Raw genomic sequence first — 13,384 nt, forward strand, 5'->3', positions numbered from 1 at the left:
AAGGTGTCTGTGGGGAGTCAGTGAGGATGTCACAGTCTCTGCCAATTTGTGTGGCTTTCTGTAATCATGTCCATTTATCTGCAATCTAGTTAAAAGCTGCTAGCTAGTTCATGCATTTCTACATGGGGATCCATTATAAGAAAGCACTTCTCTCAGCAAAGTAAGATCCATTCTTCCCTATTCCCCAGAGTGAACTATCAAAGGTTAAATTATTTTCAAGGCAGGTGCTCCATGCCACTGAACAGCTCAATCTGTGTTCTTTCATCTCTGCATCTCTTAACTTGATGCAATTCCTCTGCTAGTTCATTAGCTGCTTGCAATCAGGTCTCCACCTTTTCTAGCAGGCTTTCTAGCCCCAGAATGGTCTTGGCTTGGGCTCCTCTCTTTTCAGGACTTGATTTTCTGTTTAATTTGTAAATAGCCAGGGGAAAAAAAAGAGAGACCTCATCTTTATCTGTAAGCTAACCTGAATTTTGCAATTCTTATTTGTGCGTGTGAGTGCGTGTGTGTGTGTGTGTGTGTGTGTGTGTGTTGTTGGGGGGAAGCTAATACCAGATTTTATAGGCCAGGGCACTAGACCTATTTAAATTAAAATTAATTAAAATAAAATGATATTAAAAGTTTTGTTCCTCAGTCAGATTGTCCACATTTCAAGTGCTCATTCGCCACATGCAACTAACTGTTACCTAAATGGACAGTGCAGATTATAAAACATTACCCACACAAAACACATCTCACGGAAAGTTCTGTTGGATGGTGCTGCTCTGCTGAAGAGTCACATCCTTTTGAATAAGAGTCCCCTTTTCAGGCACCCATAGCCTAGGGTATGGTAGGAATTTTGTGAAAAAGCAAAACTACTTTAACAAAAGTTCGTCTGATGCATGGATGGCAGAGGAGTGGAACTGATGTTCTGGCAATTCTGAAACACTGCACTGGGATTTTCTAGTTAAGAAAACTTTACCTACAGAGGTCTTAGAAAAGTAATAAAGAATAACAGTAACAAATAATAAAAGAAAGTAAGTGAATGACCTGGTTACTGACAAATGAGAGATTAAAACATCTGCAGATAGCATGTCAATGACTGAAGGAACTTGAAGCTAATGAAATTAATACTATCAGGAACCATATGAGCCACTGAGGGTAAATTATAAGAGAAAGTCTGAGGAATGAGAGCATGGATGGGTAGCAATCAGTGAAAGACTTCACAGAAGAACAAAAGCCTTGTATGTCCTTTCGCCGTGACTGGCTCATCTGACACCTTCCAACCGTGCTGAGATGTATGGTGGTAACCTGGAGACACTATTGTCAGTATCCCTTTCTTCACTAAGCATGATTTCAGGCCAGACAGACGTCTTTCCCTCCTTCTTGCATAATTTCCAGAATTGAATGCTCTGTCAGAAAGGGAACTCTTTCCTGATGGAGAAATCCCATTACCTCCAAAAGATTATGGCATCTCTGCTCTCCTGTTGGGATCAATGAACCAAGCAGATTTTTGCACTGGGCTCTCTGATGGTCTCCACCATAGAAGCCCAGGCCTGCTTCCCAAGGGTCTCATCCCGCACGCATTATGGAGACTGCCCACTCCCATAGATGATTTAATTAGCTCTGGCGCAGGAAGGAGGGAGGATTAAGGACTGATTAAAGAGCTTATAGAAAATAGATATGATTTAGGAGAATAATCCTCTGGAAACCCCGGTCTGCATGTGACAAATCCTCCTGGGCAGACTGTACTCTGGCAGAAATCACTGCTCCTGCAAGACTTATAGCATGAGGTCACCCTGGAAAGTCAGGTCAAAGAAGAGATGCTCCATGATGGAAACAACTTGAGGAATGGACAGAAACACACACAATATATCTTTTCTTCGAAAAAAAAAAAAATAGAAGCAATTGTTCCTCATTGCTTCATGAAGAAACAATGTAGGAAGTGTTTATGAAATGTGATTTATGCAACACACTTTTTTCTAGGTAATATTTTATTAATTAACATTTATTTACCAACAAAGTAAAGCAACCACTCTGACAAGCACCTTATTCGAATTTTAATGTTAGAATCCAGAAGGCAAGGTGTCATCTCATCTCCATCTTTAACACTCCTATAAATATTTGAAATGGCTCCAGGGGGCAATGAGCATGCTAATTCCTAGGAGGGACAAACTTGCCACCCGAGAAATTTCTCCCTTTCCAAGACTTGATCACAACCCCAGAAGCATTAGTTACGGAGAAACGGTGCTTGCCACCTTGAGTTGTCAAAAATAGAAGGAAGATGAGGGCAAAGGATGACAGAACTCCAATCAGCTTTGTGAGACCCCGGCTTCCTGGTTTTCTTTAAGTTACCATAGTTCAATCTCAATCAGGTTCCATTACACAGGACAGGATCTGGATGAGCTCGTAACCCTATAAACAGTTCTCTGGGGAGATGTGATAAAGTTATTTGAATATAATTCATCCAGGTAACAAATTGGCACATCACTCAGCTCACAAATCTCTCTGTTGACCAGGCTGCCAAAGCAGGCAGAGGGCTCCCCTTTGCAGAAATCTTCCTCTCAACTGTGCTAATTGTGTGGAAAATCCAGACTCCTTTAAGAGCAAAATAAGAATTAAAAAAGTAAAAATAGATATAATTTCTCTCACAAATTCTCCTAATAATTCTGCAAGTTAGGAGTTATTCACATGTTATATATAAAGGAAATGGAAATTCTGAGATGTCAGGACAATTTGCAAGTTATAAAACAGATCTGATAAATTCAGAAAGCTGTGCTCAAATTTACATCTTTGTTGTTTGAAAAGGGAGGCTCTTTCCACTAGACCATGTGGTCTCCTTATCTTCTGCTCTGAAAACAATGTTGTAAGCAATATGAAGTTCAAGAAAGAAACTTTTGGGTTTTGATGTGAGACAGTTGACTTCATGGTTTGATAGTTTTTGAACATAGATTAATTGATCATCTACTTGCTTGACACTACGCATCTTAGGGAGAAAATATCTTCATTTCTGATCTCAAAGACAGTAAATTCCCCTCTGCCATAGTTTTAACTTAAGATTCTTCAACTGTTGTGGCATTCTGAGATCCTGGCATGGGTAGCAGTGGGAATAGGATGTGATTACCACCCTACAGACCAATATGAGACTGAGCTTGGGGCAACAACAAAATCAAAAACCAGACAGGAAGGCCAACTGTATCTACCCAAGGGGCAAGAGAGAAAAAAAAATCAGTATTGGCAGCACCAAGGGCTTCCTTGTGAAAATCCGAGGATTTTACAGTTCTCATATTCTCTAAGTAATTCTCTAAGTAATTTTCTCTAAGTAATTCTTCTTTGGTGGTTGGGTATAAACAAGGTGAGTGAATTCAGTAAAGTGGTAGTACATTAGGATTTGAATTGTTATGGAAAAATCTAGATGGCTGCCAAACTGAGTCAAAAGGAAAAGAGACTTAATTTCTAGGTGAAGACTGAAATTACTAGAGGGATTGCTTAGGAATAGAATTAAAGAAAAATAATTAAAAAGAATAGTAATTATCTACAAATCAACATAATATCCCACATTAATAAAACAAAGAATAAGAACCATATGATCCTGTCAATAGATGCAGAAAAAAACATTTGACAAAATACAGCATCCATTCTTAATAAAAAAAAAAAAAACCCAATAAAGTAGGGATAGATGGAACATACCACAACATCATAAAGATCATATATGAAAGACCCACAGCTAATATCCTCCTCAATGGGGAAAACTAGAGCTTTTCTTCTTGTCAGGAACAAGACAGGAATGTCTACTCTCACCATTACTATTTAACATAGTACTGAAAGTCTTAGCCTCAGCAATCAGATAACAAAAGAAATAAAAGGCATCCAAAATTGGCAAGGAAGAAGTCAAACTTCCACTTGCTCAGATACCAGGATACTCTATGCAGAAAACTTGAAAGACTTCCCCCCCAAAATTGCCAGAACTATACAGAATTCAGCAAAGTTGCAGGATACAAAATCAACATACAGAAATCTGTTGCATTTTCATACACCAATAATGAAGCAGCAGGAAAAGAAATCAAGGAATCGATCTTATTTGCAATTGCATCAAAAATAATTAGATACTCTAGGAATAAACCTAACCAAAGAGGTGAAAGGCCTGTATTCTATAAAAACTATAAAACACTTATGAAAGAAGTTGAAGAGAACACAAAGAAATGGAAAAACATTCCATTCTCATGGATTGTAAGAACAAACATTGTTAAAATGTCTATACTCCCCAAAGCAATCTACAAATTTAATGCAATTCCTATCAAAATACCAACAGCAGTTTTTTTGCAGAGCTAGAACAAACAATCCTAAAATTTGTATGGAACCATAAAAGACCACAAATAGCCAAAGCCAATCTGAAAAAGCCATAAGCTGGAGGCGTTATGATTCCAAACTTCAAGCTATATTACAGAGCTGTAGACATTAAGACAGTATAGTACTGGCACAAAAACTGATACATAGATCAATGGAACGGAATAGAAAACCCAGAGACAGACCCACAACTGTATGGTCAACTAATCTTTGACAAAATAGGAAAAAATATCCAATGGGAAAAAAAAGACTGTCTATTCAACAATTGGTGTTGGGAAAACTAGAGAGCAACATCCAGAAGAATGAACCTGGACCACTTTCTTACACCATATACAAAAATAAATTCAAAATGGATGAAAAACATAAATGTGAGACCTGAAACCATAAAATATCTAGAGGAGAACATGGGCAATAAACTCCTTTGACCTCAGCCACAGCAACTTCTTACTGGACACAACTCAGGAGGCAAGGGAAACAAAAGCAAAAATGAACTATTGGGACTTCATCAAGATAAAGAGCTTCTGCACAGCAAAGGCAACAATCAATAAAACTAAAAAGCAGCCTAAGGAATGGGAGAAGATATTTGCAAATGACATATCAGATAAAGGGTTAATATCCAAAATCTACAAAAACTTATAAAACTCAACATCTAAAAAACAAATCATCCAGATAAATGGGCAGCAGACATGTATAGACATTTTTTCCAAAGATGACATCCACATGGCTAACAGACACATGAAAAGATGCTGAACATCACTCATTATCAGGGAAAAACAAATCAAAACTATGATGAAATACCCCTTTATACCTATCAGAATGGCTAAAATTAACAACACAGGAAACAACAGATGTTGGTGAGGATGCAGAGAAAGGGAAACCCTTTTACACTGCTGGTGGCAATGCAAACTGGTATAGTCACTCTGGAAAACAGTGTGGAGGTTTATCAAAAAGTGCATAGGGGCATAGGGGCATAGGGGCACTTATACCCCAATGTTTACAGCATCACTTTCAACAACAGCCAAATTATGGAAAGAGCCTAAATGTCCATCAACTGATGAATGGATAAAGAAATTGTGGTTTATATACACAATGGAATACTACTTGGCAATGAGAAAGAATGAAATATGGCCTTTTGTAGCAATGTGCATGGAACTGGAGAGTGTTATGCTAAGTGAAATAAATCATACAGAGAAAGATACCATACGTTTTCACTTTTATGTGGATCCTGAGAAACTTAAGACCATGGGGGAGGGGAAGGAAAAAAAATGTTAGAGAGGGAGGGAGCCAAACCATAAGAGACTCTTAAAAACTGAGAATAAACTCAGGATTGATTGGGGTGGGAAGGAGGGGAAAGTGGGTGATGGGCATTGAGGAGGGCACCTGTTGGGATGAGCACTGGGTGTTGTATGGAAACCAATTTGACAATAAATTTCATATTTAAAAAAAAAGTTAAAAACAGAACTACTCTTCAACCCAGCAACTGTACTACTAGGTATTTACCTAAAGAATACAAAAATAAAGATTTTAAGGGCCATATGCACTCCAATGTTTACAGCAGCATTATCAAAAAGAGCCAGATTATGGAAAGAGCCCAATGTCCATCAAATGTTGAGTGGATAAAGAAGATATGATACACACACACACACACACACACACACACACACACTAGAATATTATTCAGCCATCAAAAAGAATGAAATGTTGCCATTTACAATGACATGGGTGGAGCTAGAAAGTATTATGTTTTTTTTTTATTTTTTATTATTTTTATTTATTTTGAAAGAGAGAGAGGGAAAGAGAGAGTGTGCAAACAGGAAAGGGGCAGAGAGAGAGGGAGAGACAGAATCCCAAGCAGACTCCACACTGCCAGCTCAGGGCATGATGTAAGGCTCAAACCTACAGACTGAGAGATCACAAGAGATTACCTGGGTCAAAGTCAAGACTAGGATGCTTAACCAACTGAGCCATCTAGGCATCCCTAGAATGTATTATGTTAAGTGAAATAATCAGATAAGACAAATACTGTATGATTTCATTCATATTGGAACTCAAGAAGAAACAGATGAATATATGGGAAGGGAAAAAAAAAAGAAAGGGAAGCAAACCATAAGAGACCCTTAACTATAGAGAATAAACTGAGAGTTGATGGAGGGAGGGAGGTGGTGGGATGAGCTAAATGAGTGATGGGTATTAAGGAGGACACTTGTTATGATGAGCACTTGGTGTTATATGTAAGTGTAGAACTCAATTCTACTCCTGAAACCAATGTTACACTGTGTGCTAACTAACTAGAATTTAAATGAATACTTGAGACAAAAAAATTCACTTATGAATTATAAAAAAAAATCATTATCATAATGATGATGCAAACTAATTTAAATTGTTTTTTGCCCCTAAGAATTTTATTATATTTTATATTACAATATTATTTTGTTTTTCTGAATGCAAGGAGAACATTTAACTCAAAGCCTTAAGTGTGTGTATTTGCCATATTTTTGCTTTTTATTTATTTGCTCATTCTCAATCTGGGATTATGGAGAAAGATTGAGCTTTTTGATAAGAACTGGGTATGTGCGAGTTTCAGTTATTTCTATTTTTTTTAATTTTATTTTTTTAAATTTACATCCAAATTAGCATATAGTGCAACAATGATTTCAGGAGTAGATTCCTTAGTGCCCCTTACCCATTTAGCCCATCCCCCGCCCACAACCCCTCCAGTAACCCTCTGTTTGTTCTCCATATTTATGAGTCTCTTCTGTTTTGTCTCCCTCCTTGTTTTTATATTATTTTTGCTTCCCTTCCCTATGTTCATCTGTTCTATATCTTAAAGTCCTCATATGAATGAATTCATATGATATTTGTCTTTCTCTAATTTTGCTTAGCATAATACCCCCTAGTTCCATCCATGTAGTTGCAAATGGCAAGATTTCATTCTTTTTGATTGCCAAGTAATACTCCATTGTATATATATACCACATCTTCTTTATCCGTTCATCCATCCATGGACATTTGGGCTCTCTCCATATTTTGGCTATTGTTGATAGTGCTGCTATAAACATGGGGGTGCATGTGTCCCTTCAAAACAGCACACTTGTATCCCTTGGATAAATACCTAGTAGTGCAATTGCTGGGTTGTAGGGTGGTTCTATTTTTAGTTTTTTGAGGAACCTCTATACTGTTTTCCAGAGTGGCTGCACCAGCTTGCATTCCCAACTAATTTAAATTTGTATATTTAAATATATGTAATCTGTGAACATTGTTGTCTTTATTTCTATTTATTTTTTTGTTGCAACCATAATTTCCAGAATTTAATTTCCAACAACTGATTATTGCTGTCTCATGGCATCTACATCCTTTCTTTATTTCTCTGCTTCTCTTTTTCTTCCTCTCTCCCTTTTATACCACTTTCTTGCTTTCATTTTACTCCCTATTACATTATTTATATCTAAGAGTTAAAATTATACTTATTTTCCTAAGATTTTTTTTTCTTTTCTTCCTATTGTGTCCACATGAGATGATGGATGTAATTACACTTTGCTATAGTGATCATTTCACAATCTATGTGAATCAAACCATCATGCTATACGCCTTAAACATATATGAGGTATATAAATTATTTCTTAATAAAACTAGAAAGAAATTGTACCTAGTTTCTCTTTATGTTTCTTATGTTAACTCTGTTCCTTTAATGACTAATTCTTGTGGGTTGATTTCTAAGCTTAGTTTCACAATAATTTTTCTCTCAACTTTTTTTTTTTTTTTTTTTTTTTTTTGTAAGTAAGGTTCTATATTTGGCTAATTTTTGTCCCTGGAGAGGATTTCTTTAGCTTTGGGGAAAATGTGTTTTCCTGACAATCAGCAAGGATAAAGGTTATGTGGCCTTTGCCCCAGGCATAATGTAGGGCAGTCAGGAGGAGATCTGTGGCCAGGAAGGCTGCCCTTGCACAGCTTTGCCTTTAGAGGCCAAGTAGATGAAGCAAATATGTGAAGCTGGTGGGGTTTTAAGGATTGTTGGCCACTGTGGAGATGGAGACCTGGACAGTGTGTCATGTCTACCCTCTTCCAAATAAAATGAAACAATGTCAAATGAAACAAGTCTTCTGTCTTGATAAGGACTGATCCTCCCTTATCTTGTCCCTTTGATAAATCCTGCTTTGTGGTTTGCATGGATCCTCTGCGGGTAGGATGTCCCTGCACCTTTTGGCAAAAATAATTTATGTAGGACAGTGTCCTACTTCTACAATACTAGCACCTGCTTTGAGAGTCTGTGGTCAGAATTTCTAATTACTTTCTGACATGTAAACTTGACTTGTAGTTTTATCCTGAAGGCAAATTTATATAAATTTATATAAAAATGCATACTTGATGCAATTTTTCAACAACGGCTACTGATTACAGCCTGGTTATGGCAAATTGCATTATTATTTAGTACAATTCATTTCTGTTTTGCCCCACCTGTGGGAGGATTATAACCATCTGTCCCAGTAAATGTTGAGCTTAGCCATGTCTTACTTAGGCCATTACAAGGACATGTTGAATTGGCACAGAGGCCTTTTGAATGTATTTGTGCTGTTTGCTTATCCTCTTTTACTCCTGCATTGGAGCATGAGAAGAGCATTTCCCAGGTAACTGCTGCTCCTTTAGCCTGGATCCTGCAAAACCAGAATATATAACAGATCTGAACACCCCCCCCTCCCAAAGCCTAAAACAAAGCTACTACAAATCTGAGAGCATGAAGTAAATGTTTGGTTATTATAGGGCATTGAGATTTGGGAACTATTTGTTATCGCAACAAAGCTAACTAATACAGAATTTGGTACCAGGAATGGGGTGATGCTGTTAAAAACAAAACAAAAACAATAAGGTGAAACTAAGCTAGATATCATTAGTCTTGGGGCAGAACAATGAATGGCAAGGGAGCTGTTATGGAAGGTTGGGAAAAAGACAATCCATATATTATAGAATCAAGGCAACTGATTAAACGTCCTCTTGAAATGTCTAGAAAGTAGTCAGAATATCTGAAAATCCATGCCTTTGGTTGGTGCAATAGGAAGAGAGAATGTTTGTAGTTGAGTTGATTGTTATGGATAGTGTTTGAGAAGGATCTATGAGAAAATGACATTTTTCTTTAAAGAAAAATGAATGAAAAGATGAACACGTTTGAAATTAGGAATGAGAGGGAAAAAGAAAATCCAGAATTTTCCTTATGCAGGGTTGAATGATGCAATTCTTTCTCTCTGCCTACCAAAGATAAAATTGACAACTTTGAGTGAGAAAGCCTAGTGAGATCCAGTTCAAGTCTCGACCTCAGGCACAGATCTAAAAAGGACATGATGATTCCACTTTTTGTAAATCCACTGATTGAATTAACCTGTCCCCAGATTATCCTTTCAAGTAATCAAAATGACTCATAATAGATACTAAGGGCAAGCTCCCACAGGTACACAAGAAATTCAAAGTTATGTATGAACTTGGTGTCCTATCTTGCAAAGAATTATGGATAAGGACATTGGCATACGGAGCTGATGTAATTAAATGGATAAATATAACCCAAACCAATTTAGATAGATAGATACATAGATAGATAGAGAAACAAAAGCCACAAAATTTTTGACAAATGTGTTTCCAATCTAGACTAAAAGGTACTGTGACTCTTTGTGATGCAAAGACCCTGGGAACCCAAATTTAGACAGAAAGAAGGCTGCAGTGCTGCTCAGCCACCCTAGAGACAATATTTTCTAATGATGTTTTGGGATGTGTCTAAGAAGAAAAATGAAAAGGGAAGAAATTTCCAAGGGCAGAGTTAAGGGTCAATGGAGCAGAAATGAATAGAGGTTAATCCCAGGGTGTAAGTCTGGTGCCTCATTGGTTTTTTACCACATGGATGAGAGACTTGGCAAAGTTTGTTCTGCTGGATTTCAGAATTGCTATGAATCAGTGACTGCCATGTGTTTCCCATTCTCAACCTTTCTGAATGTGTATGTGTCCTTTATTGGGTATTGTGAGAGGAGATAATCTGTCATTTTAGGTCAGACATCTCTGGATCAAGAGGACCTATATCTACAATGAATAAAAGGATTTGGGGCCTGATGGCATGTTTGAAACATTGGGGCGTTGGGCTTCTTCATTGTGGATAAGCGGACTCTATTTTATATTTTGGATAAAGTGAACATTTACAATTAAAAAGAAAGACTAGTAGATTTTATTACTTAAATATGCTGTTCTCCCCCACCCTCTGTGGATTAGACGATACTTCCTATCCCATTGATTTTGGGCTTGGTCATATGACTTACTTTGACAAAAGGAATGTGCCCCAGTTCCAAGCAGAGGTATCAGAGATATCACATGCCTTAATTCACCTTACTGTGCTCCAGTCTTTGACAATGAAAACAGGACACTCCAGAAAGAATGTGCTTCTTTAACCTAAGTCCCAGAATGAAACATTTGGAAAGAAGCTGAGCATAACTCACACCTCAAGCAAAGCTTCCACAGCCAAACTTTATATACAAGAGCAAGAAATTAACATTCATTGTCATAAGCCAGGGAGATTTTAGATGTGTTTGTTGTCCCAGCAAATCTGATTAACATACCAGCCTACTAGCCCATGGCCCATTTTTTGAAATGGATCCCACTGAGTCCTTATTATATGTTTGTGCCAGGAAGACATGCCTCTTTTTAGAGAATTTGCTGTTCATTTGTATATGTTTGTTAGTTCCTCTGTTCTGTTGGCTTTCATTCCATAGAATATATTTATATCTTTTAGAAATCACTGCTTCAGTCTGGAAATAGCAATTTTTTTCATTTTTCCAGTATTTCCATGAATTTCTTATATTTTTATTTTTTCTGCCTTTTCAGTGGAATTTCCAAGAGGGAAGGATAGCTTGTAAATTGAGTGAATCAACTTGACTGGGACAATCTGGTGAGATTCTCTTTAATCCCATTGGTATTAGAAAGGTGTACATATATGAAGGTTGGTTATGTCAGGAGAACATCCCCTGTTTCTGTGAAGGTTTTCAAGCCTGAAGCAACGGTATTTCGATTGGGGGAGGAAGAGTAAGTGGTACCAAAAAAAATCTAAGAAGATGTATATATCTCTTGGGGGTTTCATGGATCCACTCAACCACTCTAATAACCCCATTAATTTCCCACTGATCTGAAACAAAAGTTCTCTAATATGGATGTTCTAAAACCCAAGTCATTTGATTCAATTGATGAAACTAAGAGAATCTAACCAGCTATTAATAGCTATTATCCACTAGTTAAGGCACAAGAATCCCATTTTAATTCTGAATTGATGAAACAATTTGCGATACAAAAGAAGGATTGCTTCTGAATAAACTGAGGCAAAAATATGCTAGGAGAGGTAGGAGCCACAGAGAAATCTCAAAGGAGCCTAATGGCACGGGAAGACCAAAATTGTTCTCTAGCTTAAAACTATATGCCATTAAGAATTGCTATAAGTACACTGTGATTTTCAGTAGCTATTGCTACTGGGACCTTTTACTCTGAGTTGTAAATATTCATATTATTCTGAAAGCTTCTTTGAAAATTTGACAACTGTCTACAGAGTTTTTCTATAGATATTATACAGTTTGGAGCTACTAAAATCACAGACTGGAAACGGACTTTCTAAATCCATCTAGCAACCCCCATGTCAAAAGTTCTAGTGCTCTCCTTTTACCTCCTCCTCCACACTGTTAGGCTAGGAGCCCTTAGTTAGCATTTAGCTAAGTTTCAGCTCAGCATGTTTTAGGAAGCATTATCCAAGGACCCCTGCATGGCTTGATATGGTACCATTCTTTCAGACAGGTCCTGATAAATGGCACCAGATTATTAACTCTATTGTCATCAAAACAAAAAAGTAAACCAGATGATTCTAAATCTTTTATCCTCTTAGGATACAGAGCAGTTACTTAGTATCTAAATACAATTTTCTTCTTGAATCTTAGAGTAGGACTGGCCCTCTAGAACCAGCTTTGTCACCAGTCATGGTGACGCTACATGGTGGATGCTAACTGCAGTAAGCATTCTCCAAGATGGCCTCAGTGATCTCGCCTCTTGGCAATCATCCACTTGTTTCATCCTCTCCCACATTCTATCAGGTTTGGTCTGTGTGATCAACGCATTATGGAAAAAGTGATGGTATTTTATTCCTGAGATTATAAAAGATACCGTAGCTTCTGTTTTACTCTTGCTCTCTCACTTGCCCTGGGGGAAATTCTATTGTGAGCAGTCTCATGGAGAAGCCCTTGTGGGAGAGAACAGACACCTTTTGCTAACAGTCACATGGCCATGTGAGTGAGCTTGAAAGTGAATTGTACATCCCCAGTCAAGTCTTCAGAGATGGTAATCTTGGCCACCAGCTTGGCTAAAACTTCACAACAGATTCTGAAGCAGAATCACCTAACTGTGCCCCTCTTGGATCCCTGACCCTTAGAAACTCTGTAAGATAATGTTGTTTTAAGCTGGAATGTTGTGGGATAATTTGCTATGTAATAAATAACTAATGTAAGAACAAAGCCACTGTACAACTCTATGCCTCCTTTCCTACCTGTAAAATAATATGACATATTCTTACCTACCTCATAGATATAGGTTCTAAAGAAAGTATAATAACAACTTGCATTGGAAATACTTAACCATTTAGAAAGAAAAATAGCATTTAAAGCTACATTTTTATCATTCCTTATAGAAGTCATTTATGTTATTTTGAAATTACCACATTTGACAGCATCATAACAACTTTTGTTTGTAAAAAAAAAAAAAAGAAAGAAATTGTAGTTTTTTAAATCCAACCAGCAAAAATAGTATGCATTTACCAATGCAATTATACTTGACTGTCTTCTACAGGTGCACAAGCTTTTGTCTCAGATGTCTTAGTATTTGGAGTTTATTTTTAAAACACATTACATTCTCTGCAAGAAAGTATAGTATCGATAGGATACTTTGCTTATCATACTCTGACTTCTAGCCATCTTTTAGTCATGATGGGATACTTTAACACTTAGTGTCACATTAGTTTTGTTTTTGCCTTGATGAAATTAAAGATCTATAGAAT

General features: G+C 37.1%; 1 long non-coding RNA gene across 5 annotated transcripts in view; it reads right to left on the bottom strand.

Moving 5' to 3' along the window:
* The window catches only part of LOC128314398 (uncharacterized), a 734,161-nt gene that overhangs the window by 219,936 nt on the left and 500,841 nt on the right, over nt 1-13,384 (bottom strand). The gene's annotated exons all lie outside the window — the stretch shown is intronic.

This window comes from Acinonyx jubatus, chromosome B1 (genome assembly GCF_027475565.1).
Source record: "Acinonyx jubatus isolate Ajub_Pintada_27869175 chromosome B1, VMU_Ajub_asm_v1.0, whole genome shotgun sequence".
In the NCBI taxonomy this organism is placed as follows: domain Eukaryota; kingdom Metazoa; phylum Chordata; class Mammalia; order Carnivora; family Felidae; genus Acinonyx; species Acinonyx jubatus.